We start from the raw sequence: 15,003 nt of genomic DNA on the forward strand, positions 1-15,003 counted from the left end.
TTATGGACCACCCAAGAGCTGTCTTGTGTGTCCTTAGCACTTGAAGTAGCGCTTCCTCTTCAAGGGGATTTAAAGCAGAGCTTATGATCACAGGAAAAGTGTCACCTTCTCTCAGAAATGCATATTTCAGGGATGGTGGTAATGATTTGAGCTCGGGTTTAGGAGGTTTTTCCTATTCCTGAGGAAGTTTTAGAGGCTCTTTCAATTCCTCTGAATCCTCCAGATCAGGCTGAACATCTTTAAAAATGTCCTCTAGCTCTGATTCGAGACTCTCAGTCATATTGACCTCTTCTACTAGGGAGTCAATAATATCAACGCTCAGGCAGTCGTCTGATGTGTCTGGATGTTGCATAGCTTTGACAACATTCAACTTAAACTCATCCTCATTGACTCTCAGGGTTATCTCCCCTTTTTGGACGTCAATGAGGATTCGTCCAGTTGCTAGGAATGGTCTTCCTAGAATGAGAGTTGCACTCTTGTGCTCCTCCATTTCTAGCACTATAAAGTCAGTAGGGAAGGCAAATGGCCCAACCTTGACAATCATGTCCTCAATTATGCCTGATGGGTATTTAATGGAGCCATCAGCAAGTTGAAGACAGATCCGGGTTGGTTTGACCTCTTCAGTCAAGCCAAGCTTTTTGATGGTGGATGCAGGGATTAGGTTGATGCTTGCCCCAAGATCACATAAAGCTGTCTTGGTGCAATTACCCTCTAATATGCATGGTATCATAAAGCTCCCGGGATCTTTAAGCTTTTTTGGGAAGCTTTTCAGAATGACTGCACTGCATTCTTCAGTGAGGAGAACTCTTTCAGTTTCTCTCCAATCCTTCTCATGACTCAAGATATCTTTCATGAACTTGGCATAAGAGGGTATTTGCTCAAGTGCCTCTGCAAAAAGAATCTTTATTTCAAGAGTCCTGAGATAGTCTGCAAAGCGAGCAAATTGCTTATCCTGCTCCTCTTGGCGGAGTTTTTGAGGATAAGGTATATTGGCTTTGTACTCCTCAACCTTAGTTGCTACAGGTTTATTTCCTACAGAAGTGGTTGGGAAAGCCTTTTTAGAGGGGTTGTTATCAGCACTTGTGTGTGTCTGATCCCTCACTGGCGTTTGAATGCCAGGGTTGGAAGCTTGATTGGCATTGGACGCCAACTTCCTACCTGTTTCTGGCGTTTGAACGCCATAACTGAGCTTCTATTAGGCGTTTGACGCCAGCTCCTTGCCTGTTCCTGGCATTTGAACGCCAGAACTGTGCGTGGGTTGGACGTTTAACGCCAGCTTTGCACCCTTTTCTGGCATTTGAACGCCAGAGTTATTCCTCTCTGGGCTCTTACTATCCTCAGAGGGATTTTGGATAGTATTTTGCTCATCCTCTGTCAGTTGTTCTTTTCTTGGCTTTCTGCTGCTCTGAAGTGAGGTATTTAATATTTTTCCACTTCTTAATTGAACTGCTTGGCACTCTTCTCTTATTTGTTTTGATAACTGCTGTTTTGTTTGCTTCAACTGTACTTCTATATTCATATTAGCCATTCTTGTGTCTTGTAGTATCTCTTTGAATTCAACTAGCTGTTTTGTTAGAAAATCTAATTGCTGATTGAATTCAGTAACTTGTTCTGCAGGACTGAGTTCAGAAGTTACTGTTTTAGCCTCTTCTTTCATGGAAGACTCACTACTTAGGTACAGATGCTGATTTCTGGCAACTGTATCAATGAGCTCTTGAGCTTCTTCAATTGTCTTTCTCATGTGTATAGATCCACCAGCTGAGTGGTCCAAAGACATCTGAGCTTTCTCTGTAAGCCCATAATAGAAGATGTCTAACTGCACCCAATCTAAAAACATTTCAGAGGGGCATTTTCTTAGCATCTCTCTGTATCTCTCCCAAGCATCATAAAGAGATTTATTATCTCCTTGTTTAAAGCCTTGGATGTTCAGTCTTAGCTGTGTCATCCGTTTTGGAGGGAAATATTGATTCAGGAATTTTTCTGACAGCTGTTTCCATGTCCTTATGCTAGCCTTAGGTTGGTTATTTAACCACCTCTTAGCTTGGTATTTTACAGCAAATGGAAATAGTAATAATCTGTAGACATCCTGATCTACTTTCTTATCATGTACTGTATCAGCAATTTGTAAAAACTGTGCCAGAAACTCTATAGGTTCTTCTTGTGGAAGACCAGAATACTGGCAACTTTGCTGCACCATGATAATGAGCTGAGGATTCAACTCAAAACTACTGACTCCGATGGAGGGTATACAGATACTACTCCCATATGAAGCAGTAGTGGGGTTAGCATATGACCCCAGAGTCCTTCTGGACTGCTCATTTCCACTTAGATCCATGATGGAGAAAGGGAGATGATGTGGGTTGCAAATTTTTTTTTTGAAAACTGAGATTAAAATAAAATAAAATAAAATAAATAAAAAATTGACTATAATTTCGAAAATTTGAAGAAAAATAAAAGAAAATTGAAAACTAAATTAATTAATTAAAAAGATTTGAAAAAAGATGTGGGTGAGGATTTTCAAAAAAAAATGAAGAAGGAGAAATTGGTTAGGAAGTTTTGAAAAAGATATGTCTTAAAATTAAAGATACTTGTAAGAAAATAAAATAAAATAATTAAAAAAAGAAAAGATGTGAAAAAGATTTGATTTTAAGATTTGAGATTAGAAAAGATAAGATAAGCTAGGTAAGAGAAGATAAGAAATTTAAATTAAAAAGTTTTGAAATTTAAATTTTAAATCTGAAAATTAAATTTTAAAATTTTAAAATTTGAAATTTGAAAATTTAAAAATTGAAATTTGAAAATTGAAATTTGAAAGTTGAAATTTGAAAATTGAATTTTGAATTTTCGAAAAAAACAACAATATAAGATAAGGATTTGAAAAAGATTTAAATTTTGAAAAGATTTGATTTTTAAATTTGAAAATTAAATTTTAAATTTTAAATTTTGAAATTTGAATTTTAAAATTTGAATTTTGAAATTTGAATTTTAAAATTTGAATTTTGAATTTTGAAATTTGAAATTTGAAATAAGATAAGATAAGATTTTGAAAAAGATATGTTTTTTTTTTTAAAAGATTTGAATTTTGAAATTTTAAAACTAAGATAAGATAAAATAACAAATTTTTAAAATAAAATCTGAATTTTTAAAAGGAAAATTCGAAAATCAATTAAAATAAAGGAAAAAGATATTTTTGAATTCAATGAGGAAAGAGAAAAACAATAAAAAGACACAAAACTTAAAATTTTTAGATCTAATGCTCCTTATTTTAAAAAATTTGGAGGAAAAACACCAAGGAACACCAAACTTAAAAATTTTAAGATCAAAACACAAGAAAGACTCAAGAACACCTTGAAGATTCACAAGAACACGAAGAACAAAAAGTCAAAGACTCAAAGGACTCAAGAACATAAAAAAAGAACACCAAACTTAAAATTTTTAGAAAACCAAAAACTAATTTTCGAAATTTAAATAAGAACTAACAAGAAAACACCAAACTTAAAATTTGACACAAGATTTAATCAAAGAAAAATTATTTTTGAAAAGATTTTAGAAAGAAAGACTCAAAGGAGCAACTATTCACAAGAACATAGACACAACGCTCTAGCAAATTGAGTTATAAATTTAAAGTGTTTTAACAAGGTGTTTAATGTATAAAAATATATTATTTTTTTATATATATTTTTTTAGATACCAATAATTCTAGAATGCACAAGAAAAACAAGAAAAATCACAAAACAAGAAAAAACTAAAGATCAAACAAGGAAAATAAACAAGAACAACTTGAAGATTAAGGAAGAACAATGAACACAAATTCGAAAATTTAAAAGAAAAGAAATACATGCAATTGACACCAAACTTAAAATATGGAACTAAACTCAAACAGAAAAACTCAATTATCAGTTTATAAAATTTTTGAAAAATTTAAAAAGAAAAAAAAATAAGGATTTATAAAAGAGATTTCATCAAAAAACAATAATAGAAGACTCTAAACCAAAAAGAAAAATTTTTCCTAATCTAAGCAACAAAATAAATCGTCAGTCGTCCAAACTCAAACAATCCCTGGCAACGGCGCCAAAAACTTGGTGCACGAATTTGTATATGTCAATGTCAATATTACTATTTCTTACAAATTCGCACAACTAACCAGCAAGTGCACTGGGTCGTCCAAGTAATACCTTACGTGAGTAAGGGTCGAATCCCACGGAGATTATTGGCTTGAAGCAATCTATGGTTATCTTGTAACTCTTAGTCAGGATATCAATTATATTTATCAGTTTGAATTGCGAAAAATAAGAGAGCATGAAATAGATACTTGTTATGCAGTAATGGAGAATATGTTGGAGTTTTGGAGATGCTTTGTCTTCTGAATCTCTGCTTTTCTCCTGTCTTCTTCTTCACGCACGCAAGGTTCCTCCTATGGCAAGCTATGTGTTGGTGGATCACCGTTGTCAATGGCTATCATCCGTCCTCTCAGTGAAAATGGTCCAGGTGCGCTGTCACCGCACGGCTAATCATCTGTCGGTTCTCACTCATGCTGGAATAGGATCCATTGATCCTTTTGCGTTTGTCACTACGCCCAACCTTTGTGAGTTTGAAGCTCGTCACAGTCATTTAATCCCTGAATCCTACTCGGAATACCACAGACAAGGTTTAGACTTTTCGGATTCTCAAGAATGCTGCCAATGGATTCTAGCTTATACCACGAAGAATCTGATTAAGGAATCCAAGATATACTCATTCAATCGAATGTAGAATGGAGGTGGTTGTCAGGCACGCGTTCATAGGTTGAGGATGGTGATGAGTGTCATGGATCATCACATCCATCATATTGAAGTGCGAATGAACATCTTAGATAGAAACAAGCGTGTTTGAATGGAAAACAGAAGTAATTGCATTAATTCATTGAGACACAGCAGAGCTCCTCACCCCCAACAATGGAGTTTAGAGACTCATGCCATCAAAGAGTACAAAGTTCATATCTAAAATGTCATGAGTTTCAAAATAAGTCTCTAAAAGTTGTTTAAATACTAAACTAGTAACCTAGGTTTATAGAAAATGAGTAAACAAAGATGGATAGTGCAAAAATCTACTTCTGGGGCCCACTTGGTGTGTGCTGGGGCTGAGACTTAAGCTTCTCACGTGCCTGGGCTGTTTCTGGAGTTGAACGCCAGGTTGTAACCTGTTTCTGGCGTTGAACTCCAACTTGTAACTTGTTTCTGGCGCTGAACGCCAGACTGCAACATGGAACTGGTGTTGAACGCCAGTTTATGTCGTCTATCCTTGAGCAAAGTATGAACTATTATATATTGCTGGAAAGCCCTGGATGTCTACTTTCCAACCCAGTTCGAAGCGCACCAATTCGACTCTTGTAGCTCCAGAAAATTTATTCCGAGTACAGAGAGGTCAAAATCCAACAGCATCAGCATTCCTCTTTCAGCCTGAATCAGATTTCTGCTCAGCTCCCTCAATTTCAGCCAGAAAATACCTGAAATTACAGAAAAACACACAAACTCATAGTAAAGTCCAGAAATGTGATTTTTATTTAAAAAATAATAAAAATATAATAAAAAGTGACTAAAACATATTAAAAACTACCTAAAAATAATGCCAAAAAGCATATAAATTATCCGCTCATCAGCCGTATGACCTTAAATCAACTCGCCACAGTAGTCTCCACTCCCCACCTATGCATGAAGTTCGCAACTCCAGAAGGCATAGCCACCGTCAAAGGAGACCAAAAGCTCGCACGACGCTGCTATAATGAAAGCCTGAACCTAAAGGGCGATCCCAGAGGAAAAAAAAGCCAATGCCATTGAACTCAGAGGAGCCCGGGCTCGCGAAGAACTTCATCCTCAACCAGAAGGCGAGACCGAAGAGGTCCAAATCAGAGACACCCGAGATAAAACAACAAACATAGGTGCAAACCTAAAAGAAGACCTAAAGGAGCTGCTAATAAAGTTCCTAAGGGATAATTATGACTTCTTCGCATGGAAGGCCGCGGACATGCCCATCATAGATCCCGGCTTAATGTGCCACAAACTGACAGTGTACCCCGGATCTCGACCAGTGCAACAAAAGCTCAGAAAGCTCGGCCCAGAGAGAACACAGTCGTGGAGGAACAGGTGCAGGCCTTGCTAGAGGCCGGGTTCATAAGGGAGGTCAAGTACCCATTGTGGATGACCAATGTCGTACTGGTCAAAAAGCCAAATGAAAAGTGGCGGATGTGTGTAAACTACACCGATCTCAATAAAGCCTGTCCAAAAGACCCTTATCCCCTCCCGAATATCGACACCCTAGTCGACGCCTCATCGGGATACAAGTACCTCTCCTTCATGGACGCCTACTCAGGGTACAACCAGATCCCAATGCATCAACCCGACCAAGAGAAGACCTCGTTCCTAACCCCGAGAGCAAACTACTGCTTTGTAGTAATGCCATTCAGACTCAAGAACACAGGGGCCACATATCAGAGGCTGATGAACAAAGTAATCGCCGACCATATCGGGAAGCTGATGGAAGTCTATGTAGACGACATGCTAATAAAAACCCAACAAAAAGAAACACTGCTGCCCGACCTCGCCGAGGTATTCGGTACCATAAGAAAACACGAGATGAGACTAAACCCCACAAAATGTACCATTGCGGTAGAAGCTGGCAAATTCCTAGGGTTCATGCTTACTGGTGCGCAGAAATCGTGACTGTTCCATTCCTTGGTAACGGCGCTGAAAACTTTATACACACGTTCATAATCTTAATTCTTTGTCACAACTTCGCACAACTGACCAGCAAGTGCACTGGGTCGTCCAAGTAATAAACCTTACGTGAGTAAGGGTCGATCCCAGGAGATTGTCGTCTTGAAGCAAGCTATGGTCACCTTGTAAATCTCAGTCAGGCGGATTCAACTGATTTTATGAATTGATAAGTAAAAGATAAATAAAATATAAAATAGGATAGTGGTACTTATGTAATTCATTGGTGAGAATTTCAGATAAGCGTATAGAGATGCTTTCGTTCCTCTGAACCTCTGCTTTCCTGCTGTCTTCATCCAACCATTCCTACTCCTTTCCATGGCAAGCTTTATGTAGGGCATCACCGTTGTCAATGGCTACATCCCATCCTCTCTGTAAAAATGGTCCAATGCGCTGTCACTGCATGGCTAATCATCTGTCAGTTCTCGATCATACCGGAATAGGATTTACTATCCTTTTGCGTCTGTCACTACGCCCAGCACTCGCGAGTTTGAAGCTCGTCACAGCCATCCCTTCCCATATCCTACTCGGAATACCACAGACAAGGTTTAGACTTTCTGGATCTCAAGAATGGCCATCCATGGGTTCTAACTTATACCACGAAGATTCTAATATCTCGGACTCGGTCCCCTGTATTAGATATCTAAGAGATACTCATTCTAGCTTGTTTGCATGTAGAACGGAAGTGTTTGTCAGGCACGCGTTCGTGAGTGAGAATGATGATGAGCGTCACATAATCATCACATTCATCATGTTCTTGGGTGCGAATGAATATCTTAGAAGCGGAATAAGCTTGAATTGAATAGAAAAACAATAGTACTTTGCATTAATTCATGAGGAACAGCAGAGCTCCACACCTTAATCTATGGTGTGCAAAAACTCTACCGTTGAAAATACATAAGTGATGAAGGTCCATGCATGGCCAAATGGCCAGCCCCCATAAAGGTCTAAGATAGCATAAAACTGATCAAAGATGTGAATACAATAGTAAAAAGTCCTATTTATACTAAACTAGTTACTAGGGTTTATAGAAATGAATAATTGATGCAGAAATCCACTTCCGGGGCCCACTTGGTGTGTGCTTGGGCTGAGCATTAAGCTTTACACGTGTAGAGGCTTCTCTTGGAGTTGAACGCCAGTTTGTAACCTGTTTCTGGCATTTAACTCCACTTTGCAACCTGTTTCTGGCGTTTAACTCCAGAATGCAGCATGGAACTGGCGTTGAACGCCAGTTTGCATCATCTAAACTCAAGAAAAGTATGGACTATTATATATTTCTGGAAAGCCCTGGATGTCTACTTTCCAACGCAATTGAGAGCGCACCATTTGGAGTTATGTAGCTCCAGAAAATCCACTTTGAGTGTAGGGAGGTCAGAATCCAACAGCATCTGTAGTCCTTCTTCAACCTCTGAATCTGATTTTTGCTCAAGTCCCTCAATTTCAGTCAGAAAATACCTGAAATCACAAAAAAACACACAAAATCATAGTAAAGTCCAGAAATGTGAATTTTAATTAAAAACTAATAAAAATATACTAAAAACTAATTAAATTATACTGAAAACTGTGTAAAAATAATGCCAAAAAGCGTATAAATTATCCGCTCATCACAACACCAAACTTAAATTGTTGCTTGTCCCCAAGCAACTGAAAATCAAATAGGATAAAAAGAAGAGAATATACTATAAATTCCAAAATATCAATGAAACTTAGCTCCAATCAGATGAGCGGGACTTGTAGCTTTTTGCCCTTGAATACTTTTGGCATCTCACTTTATCCATTGAAGTTCAGAATGATTGGCATCTATAGGAACTTAGAATTCAGATAGTGTTATTGATTCTCCTAGTTCAGTATGTTGATTCTTGAACACAGCTACTTTATGAGTCTTGGCCGTGGCCCTAAGCACTTTGTTTTCCAGTATTACCACCGGATACATAAATGCCACAGACACATAACTGGGTGAACCTTTTCAGATTGTGACTCAGCTTTGCTAAAGTCCCCAATTAGAGGTGTCCAGGGTTCTTAAGCACACTCTGTTTTTGCTTTGGACCTTGACTTTAACCGCTTAGTCTCAAGTTTTCACTTGACACCTTCACGCCACAAGCACATGGTTAGGGACCGCTTGGTTTAGCCGCTTAGGCCAGGATTTTATTCCTTTAGGCCCTCCTATCCACTGATGCTCAAAGCCTTGGATCCTTTTTTTTACCCTTGCCTTTTGGTTTTAAGGGCTATTGGCTTTTTCTGCTTGCTTTTTCTTTTTCTATTTTTTTTTCGCTATACTTTTTTTTTGCAAGCTTTTGTATTCACTGCTTTTCTTGCTTCAAGAATCATTTTTATGATTTTTCAGATTATCAAATAACATGTCTCCTTTTTCCTTATTCTTCAAGAGCCAACATATTTAACATTCATAAACATCAACTTCAAAAAGACATATGCACTGTTCAAGCATTCATTCAGAAAACAAAAAGTATTGTCACCACATCAAAATAATTAAACTAGTTTCAAGGATGAATTCGAAACCATGTACTTCTTGTTCTTTTGTTTTTAAAACAGTTTTCATTTAATAGAGGTGATGGATTCATATTCATAACTTTAAGGCATAGACACTTAGACACTAGTAATCATATAGTAAAGACACAAACATAAATAACACATAAGGCTCAAAAATCGAAAAACAGAAAATAAATAGACAAGGAGATTAAGGAATGAGTCCACCTTAGTGAGGGTGGCGTCTTCCTCTCCTTGAAGAACCAATGGTGCTCTTGAGCTCCTCTATGTCTCTTCCTTGTCTTTCTTGCTCCTCCCTCATAGCTCTTTGATCTTCTCTTATTTCATGGAGGATGATGGAGTGCTCTTGGTGCTCCACCCTTAGTTGTCCCATGTTGGAACTTAATTCTCCTAGGGAAGTGTTGATTTGTTCCCAATAATTCTGTGGAGGAAAGTGCATCCCCTGAGGCATCTCAGGGATTTCATGGTGAGGAATTTCCTCATGCTCATGTTGAGGTCCATGATCTCTTATTTGCTCCATCCTTTTCTTAGTGATGGGCTTATCCTCTTCAATGAGGATGTCTCCATCTATGTCAATTCCAGCCAAATTACAGAGGCGGCATATGAGGTGAGGAAAGGCTAACCTTGCCCAAGTGGAGGACTTGTCAGCTATCTTGTAGAGTTCTTGAGGTATAATCTCATGAACTTCCACCTCTTCTCCAATCATGATACTATGGATCATGATGGCCCGGTCTATAGTAACTTCAGACCCGTTACTAGTAGGAATGATTGAGCGCTGAATGAACTCTAGCCATCCCCTAGCTACTGGTTTGAGGTCATGCCTTCTCAATTGAACCGGCTTGCCTCTTGAGTCAATTTTCCATTGAGCTCCTTCCTCACATATGTCTATGAGGACTTGGTCCAACCTTTGATCAAAGTTGACCCTTCTTGTGTAGGGGCGTGCATTTTCTTCCATCATTGGCAAGTTGAACGCCAGCCTTACATTTTTCAGACTGAAATCTAAGTATTTCTCCCGAACCATGGTAAGCCAATACTTTGGATTCGGGTTCACTCTTTGATCATGGTTCCTAGTGATCCATGCGTTTGCATAGAACTCTTGAACCATTAGGATCCCGACTTGTTGAATGGGGTTGGTGAGAACTTCCCAACCTCTTCTTTGGATCTCAAGTCGGATCTCCGGATACTCATTCTTTTTGAGTTTGAAAGGAACCTCAGGGATCACTTTCTTCTTAGCCACAACTTCATAGAAGTGGTCTTGATGGACCTTTGAGATGAATCTCTCCATCTCCCATGACTCAGAGGTGGAAGCAATTGCCTTTCTTTTCCTCTTTCTAGAGGTTTCTCTGGCCTTAGGTGCCATAAATGGTTATGGAAAAACAAAAAGCTATGCTTTTACCACACCAAACTTAAAATATTTGCTCATTCCCGAGCAAAAGAAGAAAGAAAGAAGTAGAAGAAGAAGAGAAATGGGGGAGATGGAGAGAGAGTAGGTTTCGGCCAAGGGGAAGAAGAGAGGGTTTTGTTGTGTGAAATGAAGGAAGAAGGAGGGGTTTATATAGGAGTGGGGGAGGGTTAAGGTTTGGCCATTTAGGGTTGGGTTTGGGAGGAAAAGTTTTTTTGAATTTAAAGGTAGGTGGGATTTTTTTTTGGGGGAAGAGAGGATGGATGTGAGTGGTGATGCCAAGGCATCTTAGGCTAGTTTCATTAGCATTTTTCTGTTAGTTTTAGTTGTTTTATGCATTTTCTTGAGCTTAAAGTAACCAAAAATGGTTAAATGAAGAACAAAGCAATGAACCATCCAAACAGTATGATTTTAATGCAAATTCCATGAGTTTTAGTTATATTACTTGAATGCTATGAATGGAAGATTTCTCATGAAATTTTGCAAGACTTTGATGCAATTGTTTGGATGATTTCAGGGAAGAAGAGGCTAAGCAAGGAAGCAACAAAATCAATAAAGGAAGCTTGAATATCACATGTGGAGTTTAAGTTCCAGTTTAAGCCTAAACTGGAGCTTAAACGCCAGAATCAGGAAGGCTAAGAAATGCTGGAATTGAAGTTTAACCTCCAGTTTAACCTTAAACTGGAGGTTAAACGCCAGAATGAAAGTCTCACCAAAGAAGCATTCCACGTTTAACCTCCAGTTTAACCTTAAACTGGAGGTTAAACACCAGAATGAGAATGCCACTCAGGAAGGAGTTCCACGTTTAACCTCCAGTTTAACCTTAAACTGGAGGTTAAACGCCAGAATGGGAAAAGCACCAGGGAGCCATTTCCACGTTTAAGCTCCAGTTTGACCTCAAACTGGAGCTTAAACGTGTTCGACCAAGTTTTCTCCTCCAGGGTTGCTCTCTCCATTTCCACGTTTAAGCTCCAGTTTGACCTCAAACTGGAGCTTAAACGTGTTCGACACCTCCAGGGCTACCCTTCTAAGCTTCCACGTTTAACCTCCAGTTTAACCTTAAACTGGAGGTTAAACGTGTTCGACCTCCAGGATGCCTCCTTCCATTTCCACGTTTAACCTCCAGTTTAACCTTAAACTGGAGGTTAAACGTGTTCGACCTCCAGGGCTGCCCTTCCTATATCCACGTTTAAGCTTCAGTTTAACCTTAAACTGAAGCTTAAACGTGTTCGACTACATGACTCTCCAGGGCTGCCTTCTTCCATTTCCACGTTTAAGCTTCAGTTTAACCTTAAACTGAAGCTTAAACGTGCTTCTACAAAAGGCCTCACTGGAAGTGTCTGGCGTTTAAGCTGCAGTTTAAGCTTAAACTGCAACTTAAACGCCACTCTTGGAAAAGGTTTCTGGACCAAAAATATTGTGGTTTAAGTTAGTATTTGAGCACAAACATTAACTTAAACTTATTCTGGTATGAAACCCAATTGAATATCATGGTTTATGGGATTGGGCCTGAAGGATTGATGAGTCTGAAATTTCAATTTATTGAGTCATGTGCCATTATTTGATTATCACTAAGTTGGCTCAATGAATGTTACAGAATTTGGATCAGCAGCCTCATCAAGATTATGGATCATAAACCCAAGGCAAAAGGAAAGCAGGGAGAGGCCTCAAAGCCCAAGAAACACAACAGAAGCTCAATATAGAAAGTGTATAAATAGGATAGAATTTAAGTTAGAAGGGATTTTTTTACCTTTTCATTTTGAGCTAGTTTTCATATCTTTGTAGTTGAATTCAGAGCTATGACTCACTAAACCCCTTTCATTGGGTTAGGGAGCTCTATTGTAATTCAATGAATCAATAATAGTTTATCTTCTTCTTCAATCTTTTCTCTTGAATTTTGTTAGAAAGCTTCTCGTTCTAATTCCATTGGGTAGTTGTCTTGGGAAAGAAACTACCCATAATTGGAATCCTTCGGAACCTTGGGAAAGGAATGGAGGATTCATGCTAGAGAAGCTTTCTCACAGTGAATTGGATTGGGGTTTGGATGGATATTGTGACATGTAATCCTACCAAATTGTGGTTCATGAAACTGTGTGGTATAATCAGTAATCGAGCATCATCTCTTCTTATGAACATTTAAACCAAGGGATTGGGAATTTGTTTGTTTTTAGAGAGAATTGGTGAGCCAAGGGATTGGGATCCAATCATATAAGATTGCCAAGCAAAATTTAATGAACGCATTGGTTGAGGAAGAGATATACATGTTTTGATTCGGAGATCTCAATATCTCCTAACACCCAATGAATTCCCCATTTCTGATTTCCAATTTCTCTTTACATTCTGCAACTCAATTCTTGCAATCACCCCCATTCCCTTTTAATTTCAGCAATTTAGCTTCTGCTCTTTAATTCATGCAATTTAAGATTCCGCCATTTCAATTTCTTGTCATTTACTTTTCCCGCCAATTTTACATTCCGAAATTCTCATCTAAATCTTGATTCCGCTCAACTAGAACACACTTCTAATCCGAATTGCTCACTCAACCAATCCTTGTGGGATTCGACCTCACTCTATTGTGAGTTTTTACTTGACGATAACCGGTGCACTTGCCGGAAGGAATTTTGCCGATCGTGCAATTTCCTAAATCGTAGCATAACTAGTTTATGCGCATCAAGTTTATGGCGCCGTTGCCGGGGATTGGTTTTCGATTGACAATTCTCCAATTGGAAGTTAACTAGATTGAGCATTTTTTTTTTGTGTTTTGATTAATTCAGTACAAGTTACTTGTTGAATTTTAATTTCTGCACTCTGTTACATGCTTTCTTTCTTTATGCCTTTAAATTCAAGCAACTAACTCACTGACTCACTAACTGTTTGAATTAATTCCTCAATTGCTCTAACCATACTCTTCCATTAACCAAGAGTATTTCACTTGTTGTTGCCTGTGTTGTGTTCTTGTATGACAGGTAGGAGAGGAGAGACATCAACTCCTCCATATACCGAACCAGAGAGGACCCTTCATAGACTTAGAAGGGAAGCAAGAGGGAAGAGAGTACTGGGAGAAGAAGAATCTGAAGGAGAATCTGAGGACAATTTTGAGGAAGCTCTAGATCTCAACATGGATAGAGAAGTTCACAACCATGAGAGAGCTGATGGAAACAATGCCATTCCTGAGAGGAGGGTTCTTAGTTCATACATAAACCCAACCTCTGGGAATTGTGGTAGCAGCATTCAGAAACCACCAATTCAGGCCAACAATTTTGAACTCAAACCACAGCTAATATCACTTGTGGAGAATCATTGTTCATTTGGTGGGAGTGCTAATGAAGATCCCAACCAACATCTCACAAAATTCCTGAGAATTTGTGACACTGTGAAGTCCAATGGAGTCCAGGAAGATGCCTATAAACTGCTTTTGTTCCCATTTTCACTTAGGGACAAAGCAGCTAAGTGGCTGGAATCATTCCCAAGGGGGAGTCTAACAACATGGGATGAGGTGGAAAGCAAGTTTCTGGCACGTTTCTACCCCCCACAAAAGGTCAATAGGCTTCGATCTGAGGTTCAAACTTTTAGACAACAAGATGGTGAAACTCTCTACGAGGCATGGGAGAGATTCAAGGATTTGACAAGGAAATGCCCACCAGACATGTTCCATGACTGGGTGCAATTGCATATTTTCTATGATGGACTTTCTTATGAATCAAGGAAGGCGGTAGACCATTCATCGGGAGGTTCATTAAACAAGAAAAAGACTGTGGAAGAAGCCATTGAAGTGATTGAGACAGTGGCTGAGAATGAGTACTACTATGCATCAGAGAGGCACAACACTAAGGGAGTCATGGAGCTAAACCATGTTGATACAATTCTAGCCCAAAACAAAGTGTTTGCCAAGCAACTAGCAGAGCTTACCAGGCAATTAGAAACAAAGCAAGTGGCTGCAATACACACACAAGATCAAGAGGAAGTAAGCATTGAAGGAGGTGATTGGGAAGAGGCCAACTATGTGGGAAACCAACAAAGGCAATCATATGATCCACATTCCAACACTTACAACCCAGGATGGAAAAATCACCCAAACTTTGGGTGGGGGAACCAACAAACCCAACCACAAAACCACAAACCTTACAACCACAACCAACATAACAATTCCACATACCAAAACTCCAACCAAAGATCATACCAAGCCACACAAAACACTTACTCCCAACCACCATATCATGGCCAAAATAATCAACCTACCCAACCTAATCCGAACCAACAATTTCAAGATCAATTAAACCGGATAGAAGGAATGATGGCAACCATGAGTCAAGACATAACCGAATTGAAAAGCTTCAGGGATGATGT

General features: G+C 38.8%; 1 non-coding gene across 1 annotated transcript; it reads right to left on the reverse strand.

Moving 5' to 3' along the window:
- Window positions 1-14,200: 14,200 nt before the first annotated feature.
- Window positions 14,201-14,304, reverse strand: LOC148547684 (small nucleolar RNA R71). The gene has a single exon (XR_015897867.1). It is a non-coding gene; the product is annotated as a small nucleolar RNA R71 (small nucleolar RNA).
- Window positions 14,305-15,003: the final 699 nt, after the last annotated feature.

The sequence above is a fragment of the Arachis ipaensis genome, chromosome B8 (genome assembly GCF_059453495.1).
Source record: "Arachis ipaensis isolate K30076 ecotype BB chromosome B8, ASM5945349v1, whole genome shotgun sequence".
NCBI classification, from domain to species: domain Eukaryota; kingdom Viridiplantae; phylum Streptophyta; class Magnoliopsida; order Fabales; family Fabaceae; genus Arachis; species Arachis ipaensis.